Here is a 9473-nt window from a genome sequence, read left to right as displayed (position 1 = left end):
AGAGAGAGAGAGAGAGAGAATGAAAGAATTCCTACAGAACCTATAGAGATGGGCACCAGAAGCTGAAGGTGAATCAACGGAAAAGATCCAAGAGGATTGGTCAGAAAGGTCGGAGGACAACCAGTGACCGGTGTCACAAAATCTGAAAGAGGGGAGAGCTTCTGGCAGAGGAGTTGGGGGGTGGCTGATGTTAAAGGCTTCAGAAAAGCCCAGGTCAATGAGGGCAGTGAGGAGGCTGTTGATGTCCGGTTGGTTGGGAAGCTCAGGGATGAGGGCAGATGCTCCATGGCAAGGGGCCGAGGCCCTAGTGAGTGGGTGGGCTGGTGGGGATGGGGGGGAGAGTTGGAGGTTACAGGAAGAGACCCCTTTTAGGAAGTCTGGCAATGAAAGAAAGGCCACAAGAGCCTTGTTCGAGGTGGCCGGCGAGTTTCCTGCCGAATGCGCTTCGTTTCATTTTCTCCTGGGGGGTTTCCTGTGTTTTCCAGCTCTGTTCGGATCATCGCCAGCAGCAGCAACATCTGGGTTCTCCTTGCTGCAGGGAACTCAGATGAACTGGTAGCTCTTAGCGAACTGGCCCAGAGAGGGAGGAAGGGAGGTCAGGGTGGGGGAGGAGCGGCCTCTTTCAGGCTCGAACAGCTGGTCAGCATGTTATGTTTCCGAAGGTTTGAGCTGACGTCAAATAAAGCCGATGGGCTGCAGATTGGCCGGGGTGGGGGTGGGGGGCGGCCAATAAAGCTGGCCCCTCCCACTTCCCCTGACTGTCGCCCGCCCCCACCCCTTCGCCAGAATGCTGGAGATCATTAGGAACCCAGAGTTGTCATCTGATCTCCATCTGGCCGCCGTCACTACAGCTGCCTTTGATCGCTTGCCAAAAGTGTACGGGTAAGCGTCTCCTCTTTCTCACAGATTTCTGCTTGTAATCCTTACGTTTGTAATTTTCTGGGCTGCTGCAAGTAATTCCCTTTTTGTGTGGATCTCAGGAATGCTCCCAGGGATCATGGAAAGGACCCACTAGGCTGTTTGACACACCACCTTTTCTGTACACTGGATTTGATTGAAATTACTGCTGATTTCCATAGTGCTGAACTTTGAAGTTTGATGTGGTTTGAAATTCTGGTATGTTTATGAGCATCACACAGGGTAGGATGCTTTCATTTGTTGTGTTTTTTTGGGGGGGGGTGTTTTCTTTCTTTTTATTCACTAACTTTTAAAATTTTTGTTGGTGTCCTTTGCTTCTTACACTATAATTATTTCCCCCAAGTGGCCCTTCGATTTTGGAACTCTTGGAACATTTAAGCACACAGTTCAACAAAATGATCATCATATACAACATTCTGCTCCTGTCATTCCCACCTTTCCATGGAGTCAACAAACATTTACCAAGTTCCTACTACACATCAGGCATTCTGTTAAACGCTGGGCTTACAAAGAAAGGCAGGAACCGTCCCCTGCCCTCAAGGTGCTCCCAATCTAATGGGGAGACAAAATGCAAACAACTATGTGTGTACAAACAACACAGGATAAATTGGAGATGGTCTGCAAAGATCCTAGCACCAAGGATGACAGAGGAAGGCTTTCTACAGAAGTCAAGATTTCAGCTAAGACTGCTTTATCATCTCTTCTCCAGAACCTAGTCCTGGTCATACTCATTCATCTGAGTTCAACTGCCTTTTAGAGTTTTTCTCCCCTGCATGACTGTAGTCATTCTGTTAACTGTTATCCTAGTGCTTTATTTTGCTCTGCATCAGTTCACACAACTCTTCTCATGCTTCTCTGAATTTCACATGTTGTTTCTTAAGGGAAGAGAATGTTCCATTGCATTCTTAAACCATGATTTGTACAGCCATTGTCCAATTAATGGGCATTCACTTCATTTCCTGTTTTTCACTACCACACAAAAAGTGTTGCCATGAATATTATGGTGCATATATAGTACTCTTCTTTCTTTCTTTGATATCATTAGGGACTATACCCAGTAGTGGAAATATCTGAGTCAATAACTGTGGGAAGTTTTGTGACCTTTCTTGCATAATTTCAAGTTTATTTACTTGTTTTTCCAGAAGGGTTAGGTCAACTCATGGCATAGTATATTAGCACTTTACATTACTTTTTAAACATTTCACTGATGTCTTTTGTTTTGACATCACTTTCACTTCCAAATACATTTCTCCTGTTATGCTCTCCAGTGAACTATCAAGAATTAGAAAGAGGAGAAAACATCAGCAAACTCAGCCATTGAGTCTGACAGTGCTGTATGTAGAATGTTTCGCAAGCATGGTGGCCTGCCACTAGGAAGGAGGGGAGGACGTAAGATGTCTCACTTCTTGTTCAGGGTGAAGTCATCATTAAAAGTTGCCCTGTGTGAAGTTTTGGGTTTTTGTTCTTCCTGTTTGAACTTGTTTTCTTTTTTTTTCTTTTTTTTTTTTGGTGAGGGCAATTGGAGTTAAATGATTTGCCCAGAGTCACACAGCTAGTGAGCGTTATGTGTCTGGGGCCACATTTGAACTCAGGTCCTCTTGACACCAGGGCCGGTTATCTATCTACTGTGCCACCTAGCTGCCCCTTTGACCTTGTTTTCTTGGTAATGTTGTTTGCACTTTGCATCAGTTCATATAGGTCTTTCCGTGCTTCTCTGAATTCTTCATATCCATTGCCTCTTAAGATGAAGGAAAATTCCTTCACGTTCATATGTCACAGTTTGTTTAGCTATTTTCCAATCAGTGGACACATAATCTATTTCCAGTTCTTTGCTCCCACAAAAGCTATGAATATTTTGGTGTCTATAGGACTGTCCTTTCTATTTTCGACCTTGTTGGGGCATATGCCCATTAGTAAAATGTCTGAGTCAAGGAGTATGGAGAATTTAGTCATCTTTCTTGCATGTTTTCAATTTGTTTTCCAGAAGGGGTGGACCAGTTCACAGCACAGCATATTCATGCCTCACATCGATTCTTTCAAGGATTCTCGTGAAAAAGAATTCCTCATATTTGTTGTTTCTTATGTTACTATAATATGCCATTACATTCTCATGCATAGTTTGTTCGCCCATGAGCCTCGACTTCTTTTATCTGGTTCTTTTGTTAACTCAAAATCAAAATGTTACATGAACACTTTTAACAAGGAAAGCCTACGGTTGTGGGGCTTGTGATTGCTGAGGGATTAAGGAGTTTCATGGCTATGGAAATCACACCAGCGTGTCTATTCATGCCACACAGAAATAGTGGTGCCAATTAAGTTACTGTGTGCAGTAAATTGGTTCTTTACACTCTAACACGCAAAAGTGATTTTTATGACAGCTAAATTACATGAGAAAAAGAAATTAATTTTGAATTCCCATTAAATATTTCAGCCATTAAAATGTTCTCAGCTAAAGCCACTATTAGCTTTAAGTACCATCTGTAAAGATCAATTATCCCAGTGGGTCCTAGTGGACTGAGCTGCAGTACTCAACACAGAGGGTGATGCTCATTCCAATCTAAGCCTTAATAAATGTTTGCTGATGATTATGATCATGCCCTCCACTGAGCCTGGGATTTCATCTCTCGATGTTCCTCAAATGGTGCCCATCATCGCTCATCCATGCCTGCCCCATCGTATGACTTTGACCACATGCTTTCTTGAGTTCAGTGATGGGAGTCCATGTGAGGGACTGGACACCATCCTTGCTTTCTCTGGGCATCTGTGTATAATGATGTACAGAATTTCTAAATGTTTGGAAGCAGATTCAGGAGGCAGATTAACAAGCTGCCAAAGAAGAGCCTCGTTATAGTGGGGAGGGCACACCATGATCCTAGGTTCTTGGCATTGAGGCAGATCAGAGCATAGGCTCTGGAGTGTTTGACCAATCTAGAAAGGTTCGGAATGCCCTTTAATGTTCCACAGTGAATCAGGGAGCTCATTGAGGTGGGCATTTCCTCCAGTAATTCCGAGCACACTCCATCTATTCCTTCCCTATTCTGTGTAGCTCTTGTCAACATTCTTTCTGCAAAGGAGAATGATATAAAGTCAAGGGAAAATATGAAAACCAAACCAAACCAAAATGGCTAAGAAAGGGTTGAAACCCAAACGGAGAGGGAAGATTTGTGAGCTCTGGTCAATCAATCAACATTTTTTAAGTGGCCACTATGTGCCAGGCACAATGCTAGGTTCCAGGGACATAAATATAAAAATGAGACAACTTTGACTCCCCAGGAGCTGAAATTTCAACAAAGTTAAAGTAACCAGGTCCAGAAGGACAGCCCAAGCCCCTGAAATGACTGGGAAATGTGACTACTGAGCCCCTGTCAGAGACATCTGAAACACTGTGGCAGACAGGAGAGGTGCTGCCAGGCAGAAGAGCAAATGGCCTTTTTTAAAAAAGGGAGTAGAGTGAAAGCGGCAAACTCTAGGCCTGTGAGCTTGACCTGGATTCCTGGTAAACTTCCAAAATGTATTTTTAAAGAGGTCATTAATGAACATCTAGAAAAGGAAGTGGTGATCACAGAGAGCCAGCACGGCTTCAGGAGAAGAGGTCATGCTGGGCCAACCTCATTTCCCTTTTGGACAGGGATATTGGGCTGGTAGTGCAGCAGAAAATATCATTTACCTCGAGTTCAGCAAGCATTGGATGAAGCCTGGGCCAAGATGGAGGGATCGACTAGGTGATCACGCCCTCAGCTCCTCGGTGGGAAGTGGTCAAAGGGCTGGACCCAAAAGTGACAGATTCATGGCTCTGGGTCCTGTAAGGCAGCTTTCTGGGGGCATCTCTCTCCCCTACCCCACCCCTACCCCACCCCCAGGCTGGGCTCATCCCTCTCGCCTTTCACATTTTTTGTTAATAACCCAGATGAAGGGATGGATGATCTGCTGGCACCAAGCTGGGACCTGGATCCCCGTGACTCAGAAAGTCGCAAATAGAAAGGCAGTGTCTGGATTGAGAGAGGTCTCAATAGGCTATTGGATGAATTGTTACAGGGATGAATATAAACTCCTACTCAGGTTTAAATGGTAATATCTAGTATTTATAAAGCGTTTTACACATATTAACTCATTTGCTCCTTAAAACAATCCTGAGAAGAAACTGCTGTTATTAACCCCATTTTAAGAGGAGGAAACTGAGGCACACAGAGATAAAGTGATTTGCTCAGGGTCACTCTAAGGCTGGATTTGAACTTAGATCTCTCTCACTTCAGGTTCATCCTTCTAGCCGCTGTGCCACCTATCTTCTTTTAAAAAAAAATCAGCATTGTGAGGATGAGATGAGAGAGGTATGGCTAGCCAATAGTTCATCTGAAGCAGATCTGGGCGTCTCAGTGGACCACAAGCTCCAGATAACTCACAATTCATCAACCAAGTAAGCTATTGTGATCTTGGGCTGCATCAAGGGAGGTGTAGCATCCTAGACTAAGGAAGTGATTGGTCTATTCAGGCCCGTTTAGGGTAATTATGTTTCCGTCTTGTCCATCAGATTTTAGGAAGGATAGTGATAGCCTGGAGACCCTCTAGAACAGAAATGTCAAACGAAAGGGTTTGTTCCTACCACACTCAAGTGGGGCCTGAACCATATTTAAAATGAAATTAGGAAATGTCTGAACAAATAAATAAAATACAATAATACACAGATAAAGCGACTATGTGATTTTCTAAGTCGGTATCTGGAGAGCAAGGATCCATGTCTACAGTGTAGGCGCCGTCAGACCAGAGGAGGGGGTCTGTAATATCCTGGAAGACTGGCCGAAGGACCTGGGGATGTGTGTGGGTGGCTGGGCTGATAGCTGTCCTTGAGTATTTTTGTTTTGTTTTTATTTTGGAGTGATGGTGGTTAAGTGACTTGCCCAGGGTCACACAAATGGCTAATAAATGTCTGATTTGAACTCAGGTCCTGCCGACTCCAGGGCCGGTGCTCTATCCACTGCGCCATCTAGCTGCCCCTCTGTCCTTGAGGATTTTAAGAGCTTTCATGGGAAAGCGCTCTTCGACTTGTCTCTTTTTCTCCAGAGGGCATAACTAGACATAATGGGTAGAAGGCACAAAGAGGCAGATTTAAGCTTGAAATCAGGAAGCTGAGGTGCAGTGGATAGAGTGTCCAGAAGACCTGAGTTCAAATCCAGCCTCAGACATGTACTAGTAGTGTGACTCTGGGCAAATGGCTTCACCTTTGTCTGCCTCAGTTTCTTCATCTGTAAAACCACCCAGGGTGGATATGAGGATAAAATGAGTTAATATTTGTTGAATGCTTTGCAAACCTTGAAGTGCTATGTAAATGCTAATTGTTATTTTTATTACCAATTAGAATTAGCCCAAAGTAGCGCAGATTGCCTGGGGAGGTAGTGGGTTCCCTCTCGACAGGTCTTCAAGTGAACCCTGAGTGAGCACCTTCTGGAGGTGTGTCATAGACAGCCTTCTCAGGCAGTGTGGGCTAGACTCTGCAGCCCCTCCTGGATCCCAGGTGAATAATAGTTAACATTTACAAAGCACTTGACATCTACTCACTTGATACTCTCAGCAGCCCCAGGAGTTGGGTATTGTAGGCACTATTATGCCCCTTTCACAGATGAGAAGACTGAGGCTCAGAGTCATCAGGTGACCTGCCTGCAGTCACCCAGTTAGTGTCTGAGATGGGATCAGAACCCTGTTGCTCCTAATCTCAGATCAGGCGGTTCCTGCTTCACTACGGCCTCTCAAGAGTCTGTGACATAAGACGAGGTTTCTGGCCTCCAGAAGCTTGTGATGGAGTGGAGAAGATAAACAATGAGGGAACAATGAAATGCCTAGGAGCTTTGTCTGTACTGTAAGGGCGAGGAGACTTTTGAGAGGGGAAGGAGAAGTCTTGGGGTCAGCGCTCTAAGAATCCAGCACCTCATTTTGGTAGAAGGAAGGGCAGGCTGTTCAGTGAGCCTCCACCGTCTGTGTGGGTGGCTACCTCCTATGGGATCTTCTCTTACAGAGCGCTGTGTTAACGAGACCAGGTCAAGGTGGATGCTATGCAGACCATGGACCAAGCAGGCAGTGCACACTCTGTTCTGTGGCTGTGTTCTACCCCAGGGGTTAGCACATTCCAAAGGTGCCTTTCACATGATGTGGAGGGACTAGCCCCAGGAAAAGTTGTGAGCTATGTATTTAACCCCTTTGTCTGTCCCACCCACACCCCTTTCCTCTGTATTCTCCCAACCACCCCCACCCAGGTGTACCTCTGGGGTTCCTGCTTCATCTCTTAAGGTGTCCCAACTAATTGAAATCAAAGGTATTGTTGGAGAACATATTCCTGTTGGAGACTTATTTCCAGAGTTAATCTATGTTCAAGGAGAGCTATAAGGGAATCATTGAGGAAAAGGAGATGGGCCAATTGTGTGGCAACAGTGAGGGGTTAGAGAAAGGGATGGGCCGAGTTTGCCCAAGGAAATACAAGGTATACGCTAAGTGTGTTTTTAGTACACTAAGACTCTTGGGATGCTCTGTTTAAAGAGAAATAAGGGAAGGCCAATAGCTAGTTGGGTTGGTCCTCTGTGGAAGAATGTGGAAAAGATGACAGAGTATCAGAAGCATGGACAGGTCATAATTTTGGAGACTCATAGAATGAGATCACAGAAACATAACAATTCAGCTGGATTAGAGCGCTCACTCCCGCTGAAGAGGGCCCTCGATCCAGACCCACCTACAGGGACCAGGTCTAACCCTAAAGGAGCATGGCCTCTGAAGAGAGGAGGGGTCTCACTCGGGAGCACTTAGAGCTTAGGTCTGGCTCATGGCTTGGGTCTCCCCTTAGGGAAGTAGAAAAATTCTCAATCACTCTATTATGAAGAACATATATATAGGGCAGCTATTTATTTCCCCACTCAAAAGAAATGGGGAAAAAATCACAAAAGATTCATATACTTGCTTTGAGACCTGAACATAAAGTGATTACTTGTAATTATTATTATACTTTCCTGGAAAGTTGATACTTGGAATGTCAAACCCAAGACATTTTGTGATACTGCTAAACTGGCATCTCACCTTTCCCTCAGTCCTGCACTGTCCACACAATTCCCTCAGGACAAATATCTTCTAGTGAGGCAAGTCAGGGGTTGGCTTCCTCATCCTGGTCATTCTCATCTAAGGAAAGCTGTAGTGGCCACTGAGAGCTCCTCCTAAGGGAAGCCTAAGGGTAACCACTTCTGAAAAGTCCATCTCATAATTGCTCTTTGGTTACCTATGCTTAGGAAAAGAAGTGCCTCCCACTGTCCTCAAGACTATTAGTTGAGAATCATTGACTCAGCAAGCTTTAAGTTGCTTTTAGAAAGGGGTGTTTACTAATTTGGTACAAGGAAAGTTAGTACAAACATCCCCTCAGAAGTCTATGACATACTCTCCCACAAATATGTGCAGAGACCAGAGGAAAATGGGCTCGTGTTTGGTTGGACACATATGACCAAAGGGTAGGTCACAGGTAGCTGTGGAGCTGATGGAAGTGATTTTCTCCCGTGATCAAGTTGTGAAGAAATGGTCCTTAATCACAGTGAGTCTGTGTCCATCTTTCATTGCGTCTTTAGGCAGCCGCTGCCATCCCCTGGTCTAAGGGTGTGACTTGGACGAAGGTGGGAAGACCATGGAAAGATGGCCTCTTGGAAGCTGGCTAGGCCATCCTTCAGCCAAAAGCATGGGGTAGGGGCAAGGAAGGGAGAGATGACCTCACTGAGGCCTCTCCTTCCTCCCTCTCCAGGTATTTCCTTCTCAAGGATTTCCCTCCTTTCCTTAAATAAATGCAACTTTTCCTTTCTCTCCCTAAGTATTGAAGTAACATGAAGACTGTCCAGGTACCAGCCTCTTATATCAAATACCTAGAGAATAAACTCTTGAATTCCCTTAAAAGTGTATAGCTTCCAGAACAGATTTCTGCAGAATGCATTTGGGTCACTGTAATGTTTTTAAGGGCCATCTTAACTTCCTCCCGTTGGGTCCTGGGATGGGAGCTAGTCCCAGCGTGAGGACTCCAATGTAGTCACAGAGAAGGAGCTTGACTATAGAAGCCCCTGCTGGCTTATCCCACATCAAATTAATGTATTCTCTTTCTTTTAGTTGACAATGGAGGTGCGGCCATAGTCCCTTAATCAGTAAGCAGAAGGCCAGGAACCAAATTCAGTGCTCCGCCCTTCAAATGTAGTGTTTTCTCCCAAGCCGTTCTGTCTGCTTTAAAATCTGATCTCAATGGCACTTTTCATAGTCTCTTTCTCTTTTTATTTGTTTTGTTGCAAGTTAGAGGAGGGAAAGGATACCAATCTGAAAGAACCTAAGACTGAGAGCAAAGACATCAGGGTTCGAGCCTCAGCTCTACAAGTTACTAACCCTGTGATCTTAGATGTGTTACTTTTCTGTGCCTCAGTTTCCTCAACTATAAAATGGAGATGATACTTATGGTACAGACCTCACAGGGTTGTTGCTCAGATCAAATCAATGAACACATGTAAAGATTTTTGTCATTGGAAAATGCTAGATGTCTTATTACTGTAAATGTA

At 44.7% G+C, this 9473-nt stretch overlaps 1 long non-coding RNA gene across 1 annotated transcript; it reads left to right on the top strand.

Annotated features, from left to right (window-relative positions):
- Positions 1-342: 342 nt before the first annotated feature.
- Positions 343-3046, top strand: LOC110212973 (uncharacterized). Its single transcript, XR_013487466.1, has 3 exons — positions 343-882; positions 981-1116; positions 1262-3046. It is a non-coding gene; the product is annotated as an uncharacterized LOC110212973 (long non-coding RNA).
- Positions 3047-9473: the final 6427 nt, after the last annotated feature.

The sequence above is a fragment of the Phascolarctos cinereus genome, unplaced genomic scaffold (assembly GCF_003287225.1).
Source record: "Phascolarctos cinereus isolate Bilbo 61053 unplaced genomic scaffold, phaCin_HiC Scaffold_5;HRSCAF=322, whole genome shotgun sequence".
Classification (NCBI taxonomy): domain Eukaryota; kingdom Metazoa; phylum Chordata; class Mammalia; order Diprotodontia; family Phascolarctidae; genus Phascolarctos; species Phascolarctos cinereus.
This window is presented reverse-complemented; position numbering and strand designations above follow the sequence as displayed.